We start from the raw sequence: 14,025 nt of genomic DNA, 5'->3' as shown, positions 1-14,025 counted from the left end.
CTTCTTGTCCCCACTGGCCAATGGATTTTCCCCAAGTCCCAAAGTCTCATCAGCATGAATATGTTCTAACCTTAGTCTGTGTGTGTTTCAAGAGGGTTAGAAGGTTTTTTTCCTGCAGACTGCCAGGCTGTATGCTACCACTGTGGCTAGGTGGCTACTAGAAAGAGTGTTTGCCACTTGGGAAATTTTTTGTTCTTTTCTAATGACAGAGGAACTTACTTTACAGCTAAGGTTATTCAGGATATTTAGTGCATGCTTCCTTGCTCACAAAAATTGCATTGTCCTTATCCCTTCAGTCCTGTAGAATGAGCCAATGGTGCCCTTAAATTCAAATTTTTCAGGCTCACTGAAAAACTCATCATGCCTTTGTCCAAGTTTTGTCTCCAGTGCTGATGATTCTTCACTTCTACCCCTCTAGTAAACACTGACTATCCTCTTATGAAATAATTACTGGCAGGCACTTACCCTGGCTCCTCCTGGACCTTAGGAGACCCTAATCTAATACAATCTAATCTTCTTAAACACTGCGAGGGTCTTATTAAATACTCTCATACTTTTCACCAACAGGTCATATCTTCCTGTCTCCCAGACACCCCACTGCAGCCCTTACATGATCTTCATTTGGAAACTTAGTTTTTTTTTTAATTAAAAAATTAATTCCTTTTTGAGAGAGGGGAGGGAGGGAGAAAGAAGGAGAACAACATTGGCCGGTTGGTTGCCTTTCACATGCCCCCAACAGGGGCCTGGCCCACAGCCCAGGCATGTGCCCTGACTAGGAATAGAACCACCAACATTTCATTTTGCAAGTCAATGCTTAATCCACAAAGCCACACTAGCAAGGGCAGAAACTTATTTTTTTCTGAAAAGAAAGCTCTGAAGACCAATTCTAACCCAAAAGGAAGGAGCCTTACCTGTCCTCTGAGCTGTCATATTGCTGCAAAATTACAAGGACTACAACCTTAGGTTCATATTTCCGTATTAAAAAATTACAAGCTTTACTTTGAATGTAAATTCACTCAAGGGGAAGACTTTAAATGGAAGATCTCTGAGAGCCTCCATTTAATCAGATGACCACACAAAGTAGACTGCTTTCTCAAGACTCAGAGAATAAGCAAATGGTGTCCAAGTGTTGGACATTCATCCTCTGGAGATTGTAAATGCTACTATGCAGCCATTGACTTGACAAATGATTCGCCCATGTATCATGATCCAGCAGCTCTGAGAACAACTGTGCATTCACCTGAATTTGCACAGAGGCCAAATCTGAGTGGACAACTTTATACATGGCAATCAAATCTGAACTAACAATTGGTGCAGATCTGGACACCCCCTCATTGCTTCATTTCTAGACCTGGCTGTTTGAGTACAGCCTTTTGTTTGTGTTGAACAAGGGGAGGGACTGGCAATGTTAACTTTCCCTGAGTCCTGTGCTTCTAGAAATCAGTAAAGGCAAATTGCTGTAGCCTTTTGTTCTCCAAAATCTCCTACTCTTTCATGTTCTGGGAAGCATTTTATTGCAATGAACAGCCCTTCCCAATGACTTAGGTAAAACCCACTGTCCATTTGTTCTTGTGACCCATTAAACTCACAAATGACCCTCTTGTTTACCTGTGACAAGGCCATACATGAATCCTCTACATTCCCATTCTTTGTTTCTTAGATGATTAGCTAAAATATTTGTCCCTTAAAACTAGCTAGACAAAGAGATAGACATTTTTGTTCATCTGATTGACTGACACCCCTGATTTCAAAAACATTATTACTATAAAATCACCTATCTCTGATTTGTCTAGAGAAAACCACTGCTGAGACACTCATGTCTTCAGATCTGGGATGCTCTCCCTCTTGCAATAGTCTGAAAAAAATCAATGCCCTTACCTGTTTGTTTTTCATTTTTTTCATATTAGAAATGACTGTTTATTGAGCACTTACTATGGGTCAGGCACTGTTCTAAGGACTTCATATTTATTATCTCATTTAATCTTCACAACAACCCTATGAGGTAGGTATTATGTTCACCTTCACTCTTCAGAAGAGCAACATGAAGTTCAAAACATGCTTTGTGTCCAAGGAGAGAAAATGGCAGATTGGGGATTCAAGTGCAGCATTCTTTCTCTATAGTCTGAACTATGGCTATGAATTCTCATACATTAAACATTAATATATTTGTTTTTGCCATATCAATAATAGAGATTGGAAGAGCCTGAGGGGCCAGGAATTAAGAGATTAAGAAACGTTTATGAGAGAGTGGCACTAGAGGGGCATACTGAAGGCTGGAAAAGCCTTTGCTAACTAGAGATGGGGAAGAGACTTTGCAAGCCAAGAACAGGCTCCCTGTCTAGCAGACAATTAGAATTGGGATCTGGACTCAGGAGAGCTTTGGGGACCAAGATTCAGGTATATTAGAAATCATCTGCATGGAAATGATGATGGACATAACCATGGGCTGATGATTTGGCTAGAAAAGGCAAAAAACACTGCCTACTTTTTCAAGAAGTGAGGGAATGGAGAAAAATAGGAAAATAATTGAGGGGTCAGCAGAGTCATGCAAGTGCCTAAAAATTAAATGTAATGGTGACATCCCTAATGCATAGAAATATATATTGAGCTTTTCTATTTTGCAGGCACCGTGCTATACACAACCTTATCTGATCCTTCCCTAGACTCTGTGGCATGTGTATGATAACCATCTCCATGTTAGATGAGAAAATTCAAGCTCAGAAAGGTTACCAGGAACTTTCAGGACACAGAGCAACTGGAACTCTGATCCATACACTGTGGATGGAAACACACAGTAGTCCCTCCTTATTCAAGGTTTTGCTTCCTGTGGTTTCAGTTATCTGTGGTCAACTGTAGTCCAAAAATACTAAATGGAAAATTTTGAAAATAAAAAATTCATTTGTTTTAAATTGCATGGTGTTCAGACTAGGGTGTTGAAATCTTGCACTGTTCTGCTCCATCCTGCTGGACACCTGAATCATCCCTTTGTCCAGTGACTCCACACTGTATATACTGCCTGCCTATTGGTCACTTAGTAACCTTCTGATTATTTGATTGGTTATCAGAAAGAGAGAGACAGAGAGAGAAAGAGACAGAGAGAAACAGAGAGAGTCCATATTCACATAACTTTTATTACACTGTATTGTTATAATTGTTCTATTTCAGTATTAGTTATTGTTGCTAATCTCTTACTGTGCCTAATGTATAAATTCAACTTTATCATAGGTATGTATATTTAGGAAAAAAACATAGTAGATATAGGGTGTGGCACTATCCATGGTTTTGGGCACCCACTGGGGGTCTTGAAACATATCCTCTGTGGATGAGGGGAGAGTACTACAAATTGGTACAACCACCATTCAAAACGGTTTGGCATTTAAATTTTTTTCTTTTATTGATTCTAGAGAGAGGGAAAGAGTAGGAAGAAAGAGAAAGAGAGAATCTTTGGTGTGAGTTAGAAACATCAGTCAGTTGGCTCTTGCACGTGCTCTGACCAGGGACTGCACCCGAAACCTAGGCATGTGCCCTGACAAGGAATCAACCCCAAGGTCTTTTGGTTTGCAGAATGATGCCCAGCCAATGGAGCCACACCAGCTAGAGCTGGTTTGGCATTTTAAAAATAAAGTTAAACATACACTTATTACAATACCTACCATTTGTTTTCTGAGGAATTCATTCTTTCCAAGAGAAATGAAAAAAAAAGTCCACACAGGGACTTGACCACTGATGCTCATAACACTATTATTCATAGCAGCTGCAAGCTGGAGTCAATCCAATTGTCTATCAATGGGTGAATGGATGGGTTTTCCCATACTATGAGTCACTATTTCACAATAAAAAGAAGCAAAACTACTGAGCCATGCAACTACTGTAGATGAATTGCAAAGATATCATATTGAGAAAAAGATGCCAAATACACAATGGGTACATACTACAAGATTTTGTTTATATCATACTCTTGAAAAAATGAACCTAACCTATAGTGACAGAAAGCACAACAGTGGGCTGGGATTGAGCAGGGACAAGATTGGCTGGTAAGGGGACTTACAGGAATATATCTGAGCTGATTTAAACATTCTACACCTTGATTGTGATTGGTAGTTATATAGATATATATTTTCAAATAGAGGCATTTTGTTGTATGTCAATTATATCTCAATAAAACTGATATAAATTCAAAAGCAGAAAAAAGAATGGCATGTGAATACTTTAAAAATGGGTCATAGAAAAAAAGCCTAGAATTACATTAAAAACAATAAAATCTTAATTACCTCCCCATCTATGTAAATGCATGAAAAAGGATCCAGGAAAATCCAGCAAAATTTCAACAAAGTGATTCCAAGGGAAAAGGAATGAGATGGAAGGAGACCTTTCCACTTATGACAAGCATATTTTCACTCTGTATTGTTAGGTTTTTATAATTAGTATGTATGTGTTGTTTGCCTACTGGCTTTTTGAAGAGGATGAAAACAGAACACACATGTACACACACACAAAGGCATTTGTTCCAAACAAAGCTGAGCCCCGTTCTTACTCCAGAGCGGAGAGCTAAGAGCCTGTAGGTGTGGGTTCTCTGCTGGGAAGGAGGACCGCAGTTGTCTTCCTACCAACTCCAGGCACAGGACACCAGGCTGCAGGGACAGGGATGGTGCAGAGGCCACCTTTCCTACTCTTCTGGGTTCTGGTCATGGTGGTACCTAGGTCATGTGCTAGCATAAGTTAGTGTGAGGGAATGCCTCAGACTCTCTTATTTTCCTATAGTATTTGGGTACAAAGCCAAAATAATGTAAACAATGTTTTTTGACCAGTGTTTTCTAGTGACAATTTAACAATCTAGTTTCCTGTACATCAGCGGTTCTTCACTGGGGGCAATTTTGGGAACATCTGGCAAATGCTTTTAGTTGTCACAGCATGAGGGGTGTGGGTGATAGGCAGAGACCAGGGATGCTGCTAAATAAATATCCTACAAGACACAGGACAGCCCCACAAGGAAGGATTATACTGCCGAAAGTGTCAGCAGTGCAAGGTTGAGAAACCCTGGTACAGACAACACTGCTTCTACAACAATCTCTAATCTTACTAAAGAAATAAAAAGAAATAATCCAGTTTGCTTTAGTGGTGGAGGTAGATTCTTAGAGTAGTGCTTTGTCTTTAAATTTTAGGACCTGTAGTGTGGAAATAGAAACAGAAGTTGTCTTCCTATCTTGTTTCTGGACAAAAGTTGGTCTTGGGCAAATATGCATGAAGGGTGATGCTGGGGTGTTAGGGATTGTGTTGGAGGAGATTGCTGAGGGCACAGGGCCCTGGGACACAGGTGTTAGGTCCCTACCCCCACTTGCTGGGTGCCTTTGGGAGTGACGCTCTCTGGGGAGGGCGACATAAGCATCTTCAGCCCTCCTCTACCTATAACACTTTCTATTTTCTAACAAGTCCATGCACAGGTCAGTTAGGAGAGTTGCTAAAGCACCGGAAAAGATAATGGAATAAGGAAGAAGGAACCATTACAGTTCTGCCTTTCCAGCATGTGCTCCCTGCGTGATCAGCTTCCTCCCTTTGCTTAGAAAGGAGGAGGTTAGAAAGGAGGAGGTTGACAGGGGTGGGGACTGGTCCTGTGAGAATGGGAAGGCAGAGGAAAGTCTTTCACAGTGAGGTCCAGGGGCACCAGTGGCTTGAGAGTATTCCCAAGAAAGAAACAGTGACTGGCCTCTAACATTTCGATGTCACTCTTTGAAAAGATCTATACCTTTTTCTGGGATGAATTATAGCTCACTTAGCATATTTCTTATTAGTGTAACTACAGAAGCTTAATTTTTTCCAATTTTCATAAAAATGTTGTTTTTGTTTTGTTTTCAGGAACAAGTAAGAATGGGTGATTTTTTATTTTAATTAATTTATTTTTATTGAATTTATTGGGGGTTACATTGGGTAGTAAAATAAGACATGTTTCAAGTGTACAATTCTACAATGCATCATCTGCATGTTGCACCCACCATCCGAAGTCTAGTCTCCTTCCATCATCATTTATCCCTGTTTACCGTCTTCTACCTGTCTCCACCCCACCTCTAGTAATCACCATACTATTGTCTGTGTCCAGTGTAAGAAATTTAAATACTAAAAAAGGGATATATAGTTAAAGATAAATCTTCTTCCCAGCTCTGAGGCAGATAATCCTTTTTTTTCTCCCAAAAAATGTCTTGGAGGCCCTGACAAAGTTGGAGAGTTGTTACTTTAGGGTAGAGACCACCAAACCAAGGAGACTTATTTCTTATGATAGCTTAGGAAAGGAGCAGAGGGGCACCAGCCAGAGGCCAGGTGGGAGAGTTTCCAGGAAGATGACATCATGTCCTGGACAGACATTCACAGGACAATAAAATGTTGCACACAACTTAGGTGGTTGCCTGCTGTTTTGTTGATAAAAGAGGTGAACAAAATCAAGGGATAGAAACAAAGCAAGAAACTGAGGCTTTTGTATTCACAGACTGGAGTTGTACTGGGTTTTCTTCTGGAATAGTCCATTCGGGTGTGTTAGCCAACCACTCCAGTCTTCCCTTGTGTGTCATCGGTTTCAGAGTAAGTGGTTGACCACTGCAGGGAAGTACACAAGTTAGAAGAATAGGATAGCATTCATTGGTCTTTTGTGTTTTCTTAGAACTCTTGTTTTCTGTTTGTGTTCAAAGCAAGTTCTAGTTTGGACAGAAAGTGTAGCTTCTAGGGGTTGTGGTTTCCCCTACATACTCAGAACAGGCTTATCATGCTTACCTTGTACCAGCACTGAGTCTTGCTGGACTCCCACTGACCATGGGTCCACTGGGGTTCCATTCTTATGGGACATCATGAACACTACATATGAATGGGGCAGCAGGGAAGAGTGGACACACATATTGTATACGTATATCTTCTCTGCTCATGCACTATAGAACTTCACTCACAAAATACAAGTTCAAAGGTAAGATTATTAAGAATGTCAAGATGGTGATAGTAAAGCTTTAAACCAAGTGTGGGGCCCCTCTGAGCCCAGGGCTGTGTGAAACTGCACAGACTGATGGCCTGTGAAGCAAGCCCTGCAGATGTGGATGTGAAACCAGGACTACTGAGGGAAACCAGGGTAGGTTTTGAAATGGTGAATGAGTTATCGGAGGCCAACACCAATGCCTGGAAGATGGTAGAGCCAAAAGCTGGAAGGGTCTTAGTTCGCGACGATGTTGCTGAATCATGGTTTTAATCCCTTGAAATTTGCTGGACTTCTTGTTACCTAAGATAAAAATGTCCTTGCTTTTTTTAAAAAAATAATTTCTTTTACTTCTAAATTTCAGTTGACAAAACGTCCTTGCTTAAAGCTGGTTTGAGCTGAGTGTTCTGTTACTTGCTGTTGAAAGCGTTCTGATGTATACTGAAGAACATTCTGTCCATAATAAGTGATTGCAATACTGCCTTACCTGCCTTTTTCTTACTTGGCTGCATGTCTTGTTCCATGCTGTTGACAAAGGTGGTTACATAAAACTAGGGGCCACCTACTTAGTCCTGATAAGATTTTGAAACTCAAAAGCTAAAGAACACTAAAGGGACCAAGCTAGCAATTAGGCCCCGTAATCCAATTGCAGATGGAATGTCGTTCCAAACAATTATCTAGTTTACACATTTGCCCTCCTTAAAGAACTGTATTTACATCTACCGCCCTCTTTGGGTAGATGATTACCTTGTAAAAATCACCTGTGACCTGAAGCGATGAGAGCCCAGTCATACCCAGGGTTAAGTTAACCACAGAGTCTCACCGTCTCTCTGTGTGAGTCCTCATGCTTTCAACTTCAGCATCATTCAGTTTAAGAGGTGAACAAAATAATATTGAAAAGTATATAGTCAATCTGAGACTCAGAATGTGATCTTAGAAAACATTAGCTAAGCCAATAGAGCTATAGCAAATTCTTGAAGATAATTAGACAATTCTACCAGCCTTCAAATGCTTATTCATCTTTCCTGGACTTGGTAGGCACCCACATATACCAAGATTGCTTTAATCATAGTACAAAGACCCCTGGGAGATGTTGTACAGACTGATCTTACAGACTCAAAGCCATCACCTCTTCCTAACATGCAGACTCCAAGCTCTGCCAATGGCCTAAGATGTGTCACAGTGGAAAATATTTAGAGATAATGAACATAAGTAGTTGGAAAATGCTAATAAAGTCATGTGCCATATAATGATATTTTAATCAAGGATGGACCACATATACAACAGTGCTCCCACAAGATCACAAGGGTGCTGGAAAATTTCTATCACTTAGTGACATTTTAGCCATTGTAACATTGTAGTGCAACACATTACTCATGTGTTTGTGGTAGCATTGGTCTAAGCAAACCTACTGTGCTGCCAGTCATATAAAAGTATAGCACATATAATTATGTACAGTACATACTTACTAATGATAATGAACAACTATGTCACTTGTATATATGAATTATATTATACTTTTCTCATTATTTTAGAGTGTACTCTTTCTACTTATTAAAAAAGTTTGCTGTAGAACAGTATGCTGTGTTACAATGGCAGCATCCTCATACATCTTATGTTTACTGGGTCTCTTATGCTTGGTTTAATCTTATGTTATTTTGGTCATCCTGGCCACTAAGAACACAAAACATGCTGCTAATGTTGCCAGAAGAGGCCACATTGATTGATGGACCTGTAAACAAAATTGAAAATGATTAAAGAATACAAAGGTGGAAAATCAGTGATGGTTACTGCTTGCCAGTCAGGCATGTCCCATTCCACCATAGCTATGATCTTGAAAAACAAAAATGAAGTGACAAAATCTATTCAAGGATCTGCATCCTGGAAGTTAATGGGTCTAACAAAAATTCAACATGGGTCTCAGACATGGAGGAACATCTAATGACCTAAATTGAAGGCCAAACACAGAAGCATATCCTCCTCAGCATCATGATGATTATGGCCAAAGCAAAAAGTTTGTTTGCAAAAAGTTTGTTTTGTGAGTGTAGTTGGACCCAATGTGGAATTCACTGCTAGCTCAGGGTGGTTTAATCATTATTCATTACATATTGTGAAAGTAAGTGGTGAATCTTCGAGTGCTGCTGTGAAGGCAGCTGGAGAATTTTTGGAAACTCTAGACAAGCTAATTGTGGAAGAAAATTATGTGACAGAGCAAATATTCAATATGCATGAAACCTCCCTATTCTGGAATCAGATGTCTGAAGGACTTTCATCCACAAGGGAGCCAAGGCAATGCCAGTTTTCAAGGCTTTTAAGGATAACAGTCTTGCTTGGGGGCAATGTTGCAGGTGACACATTGAAACCCTCTGTGATCCGGCACGGGGAGAACCTCAAGGCCTTCAAGCACATCAGTAAGCACACACTGCCAGTGTCCTACAGGAGCAGTGAGAAGTCATGGATGACCATCCTCCTCTTCTGAGATGCCTTTCTGAATTGCTATGCCAGAGAATGGAGTTCTGTTTATATAATAACATACCTTCCAAGATTTTGCTTATTGTTCATAATGCTGCCAGATGTCCTCCTTCTATTGGTGACTTTTTAAATTTAATCTATTTTTTGGTATTTTTTCCATTACTATTAGTCCCCATATACTCCCTTTCCCCCAGCAATCACCACATTGTTGTCCATGTCTATGAGTCCTTTCTCCTTTTTGCTCAATCCCTCTAGCCCCTAAACTCCCCCTGGTGATCTTTATCCTAATATAAAGTGGATAAAGGATCACTTTTATGGTCCAAGGGATCAAGGAGTTATAGCAGCTTTTGAGACCCATTTCTTCAGAAGACCTTGGCCCAGGCTATTGCTGCAACTAAAGAAGACATTGGTACAATTCTTGAAGGATTATAGTGTCTACAGCTGCATCTAGAACCTTGCTTGGGCTTGGGGTAACGTCACTGAGGAGTGACACTCAAGTTAGTCCATGACTTCAAAAGATTTGCAAAAGGTGAAGATGTCGCAAAAACAAACAAAGCTGTTGTTGAGATGTCAAACAGCTCTAACCTGGCTGTAGATGAGGATGACATTGAGTAGCTCCTAGAGGTGTTTCCTGAGGAGCTGATGAATGAGGAGTTGTTGGAACTGGAACAGGAACGCACAGCTGAAGAAGAGGCAAGAGAAAAGGAAACTGCAGGAGAAGAAAAAGAAGAACTTCTAAGAAAATCCCCAGTGAAGGGTTTAGCAGAACCTTTTACAGACTTCAGAAAACCCTTTATGGATCCAACACCAAAAGGTTTTTATTCATAGAAATGTCCATGGTGCATTATTTTCTTGCAAGCCATCTATGATGACAAGAAGAGGCAAACCAAGTAAATAACCATGGATATACTTCTAAAAAGAGTGATACTTCTCTAGGAAGAGCCTCAGACAGGTCCTTGAAGAGGTTTTCCAGAAGAAGGTGTTGTCTTCACAGGAGGTGACAGCTCCATGTGTGTTACTGTCCCAGATGACCTTCCAGTGGGACAAGACATGGAGGTAGAAGACGGGGATAGTTCTGATCCTGACCCTGTGTGGGGCTAGGCTAGTGTATGTGTTCGTGTCTTAGTTTTTAACAAAAAAAGGTTAAAAAGAGAAAAAAAAGTTAAAAATAGAAAACAGCCAGTATTCTAAAAAATATTTCTGCACAGCTGTACAATGTGTTTGTTTCAAACAAAGTATTAATACAAAAGATTCATTCAATTTATTACTGAAGAAAGAGAAATATTTTTTATAAATTTAGTGTAACCTAAGTGTACACTAAAAGTCCACAGTAGTGTCCAGTAAGGTCCCAGGCCCTCACATTCACTCACCACTCCCTCACTGACTCACCCAGAGTAACCTCCAGTCCTGCGAGCTCCATTCATGGTAAGTGCCCTATATAGGTGTTTCATCTTTTATCTTTTATACCATATTTATATTGTACCTTTTCTATGTTTAGATATATTTAGACACACAAATAATTACCATGGTGTTACAACTGCTTGCAGTATTCAGTACAGTACCGTGCTGGACAGGCTTATAGCCTAGGAGCAATGGGCTATCCATGTAGCGGTGTGTAGTAGGCTGTACCATCTAGGTCTGTGTAAGTGCCCTCTATGATCGCACAACAATGAAATCACCTAATGACACATTTCTCAGAATGTACCCCTCACTAAGTGATGCATAACTGTAGTGAAAGTTGGGCATCTTTGTTATCAACATTCTTAAGTGCTTGCAATTCTTAGCATCAAAGATGTTTATGGCTGGAAAAGTCCCATAGAGGTTACCTGGTCTAGCCCTGGCACAGAGGTGACTGAGACACAGGTGTGACTTGCTCAAGGTCAGCAGTTAATGTGGACCTGGGATTAGGTGTTTTGATTTCCTGCCAAATACTCTTTCCTCCCATCTCACCGCTCCCTTATGGCTCACGCTAATTTATTGCAGGTCCTATTTCTTCTGTTTCCTCTCATTGGTCTATATTCACATGATACTCTCTTCAGGATAAGATTACACTTTTTTTCCATATTACTTCCCCATCCTCTCCCCTCTTACCCAATGCTGTAGAGTTGCCACCTCTGAGTCTCCAGCTGAAACCAGTTCAAAGGAACTTCCTGCGAAGTGACTTCTATCCAGGCTGCAGGTCCCAGGAGATGGGCATGAAGCAGAGTCTCAGTTGTCTTTTTTCTCAGATGTGTTACACATCAGCCTTGATTTTGTCAGGCTCCAACATGTGCCCAAGTTACTCTGTAAATGCCCAATCACAAAGTGTCAGATTTAGAGATTTAGAATGTAGTCTAGTGGTTCTCTAACTGTGCTCCAAGCAACCTTAGCTGTTCCTCAGAGGGAGCCTTCCATTCAACCTCTAAAAGCAGGTGGGCTGGGGAGCTGAGCAGACCCAGATGCAGGCCTTCATTCTCTCCCCTGAGTTATTTTACTCAATTGGGGGTTCAGTGTAAGATATCTTGTGAAGAAAGAGTTTTGATGCTATAAAATGTTACAACTATGGATCTGGTCCAGCTCTCTCATTTTTAAAAAGGAGAAAATAGAGGTGCAGAAAGAGGGAAGAAGGAACCGTAATCGGTCTGTGCAAAGCTGCCCAATCAATTAGTGACAGAGCAGGGCTGGAACCTGGTCAGCAGACTCTCCCCCAGTATCTTGCAGAGGATACCAGGACCCTCCGAGAAGCTGTATTTTTGGCTTGATTGGGAGGTTGAACTATGGTAGTGAGCTCTTTAGTGGCTGCTCATCAGGAAAAGGAGAGGGACCAAAATCAATACTGACTGAGTGACTACTCTGTAACAGACACTGAAAATATACACACTCATCATTCAGTGCACATTTACTGAGCACCTCTTATATGCCAGCCACTCAGAACAGATACTGCCCTTGCCTGCTTTGCAACTTCTTTCATTTCAAACTCACACCAAAGCAGTAGGAAAAGCTGTAATGTGTTTCAAAGGTGAAGGCTCCAAGACCGTGAGTGACTTACAGGCTAGCACAGCTGGTAAGTGGCAGAACCACATCTGAACTGACATCTATTGAACTCCAAATCTGCTGTGCTGGGCCACGTCATGCCCTAATAAACTTGTGATGTTTTTAAAGGCTCAGGAAGTCAGCAGCTGTCAGTTGTCAGGGAGCCTTCCAAACACTGGAAACTCAGTCAAAGAAAAACCTTGAGTTTCTCATTATCTCTTTGGAAAGTGGTAAAACTCTTCGCCATGTCTTCACACTGTGGAATTCCTTCACAGTCTTGATGTATCTCTCTCATCAGGCTTCCGTGATTCACGCACATGCAGTCTCATCTCCTGCTTGCAGTGGAGAGCATTGCTCATCCAGCAGCTTGGTTTCAGGCGGGGTCTTGGAGCAGCTGTCCCTCAGGGATGTGGGCGAGGCCCAGCGCTGTGCCCATGAACATGAGCAATGGAAAGATAATAGTCATGTGCTGTGAAGGGAGAAAGTGTTTGCGTGCACTACGGGGCCAACTTTCAGTGGTGCAAGAAGTTTGCAACTGCCCTGGTCTTTCAAAAGACAGTGAGACTCAAGAGTGTCAGCAAATTCTGAAGATATTTCAGCCCTATCTGTTCAGCCATATTTAAGGCTTTTCCCTGCTAGACCTTGTCCAGCCTCTGGTCATCTAATATTCTTCACTGAGACCAGGAGTTATTTAGATAAAATTGGACTGATGTGGGTGCCAGGAGGGGAGTGGATGATGAAAAGAGAAGGGAAGGGAAGGGCAAGGTTTGTGTTGCCTCTCCTGGAAGATGTGATGGCTGCCATCCCTTTGAACATTGGCATTTTCAATCTTAGTACCTGGAATCTTTCTACCTTGCTCTCAGGGATATCGATATTGTTAAAGTTGGTGGTAGTGATGGTTTGATGGGGACGGGGCCACAGCCAGGTGGTCTGAAATACTAAGGCTTGTACTTGAGGCTTGCATTGCAAGCTACAGAGGTAAACATGTTGTCTCTCACCTTAAAAATTAAATGATACATCTTTATGAAAATATATTTAAATAATAAGCTGAAAAATTATTCCAAGTGAAGACAAAAAATATGAAGAAATTAAGATCACATATTTTGGCATCATTCTCATTTATTTTGAACTAACTAGTAACTTATGATCACATTCTCTCCCACTGGAAAGAAGTAATTTTCTAAATTACTTCTAAAAAATAAGGAAGCACCTTCTTCCCCTAAGCAGCTCAGCTCCCTTTTTAAAGCAACTTGTTAGTAAAGACATGCAACCTTCAACAAAGTCACCCTGAACGGTATATCACTGCCAAAAGTGAGACCTGGGAGTGGGATCAGTGGCCCTGGACAGCAGCAGGTGGTTGGACTGCTGTAGTTTGGCGAGCAGAAGTAACTGCTACTTGCCTGCCCCAGCCCTCCTAACGGGGGCAGAGGAACATATGTGAGCACACCCTTGCCTCTCACCCTACCCCAGGCCAGGCTCTGTAACTATGTGGGCACATACCTGGGGCAAGGGCTGGCTGGTCCTCCATTTGTGAGCATGAGTGGAGGAGTGGAGGGAATGAATGCACAATGAAAACAACATTCTATATTTTT

The sequence above is a fragment of the Phyllostomus discolor genome, chromosome 5, assembly GCF_004126475.2.
Source record: "Phyllostomus discolor isolate MPI-MPIP mPhyDis1 chromosome 5, mPhyDis1.pri.v3, whole genome shotgun sequence".
NCBI classification, from domain to species: Eukaryota; Metazoa; Chordata; class Mammalia; order Chiroptera; family Phyllostomidae; genus Phyllostomus; species Phyllostomus discolor.
This window is presented reverse-complemented; position numbering follows the sequence as displayed.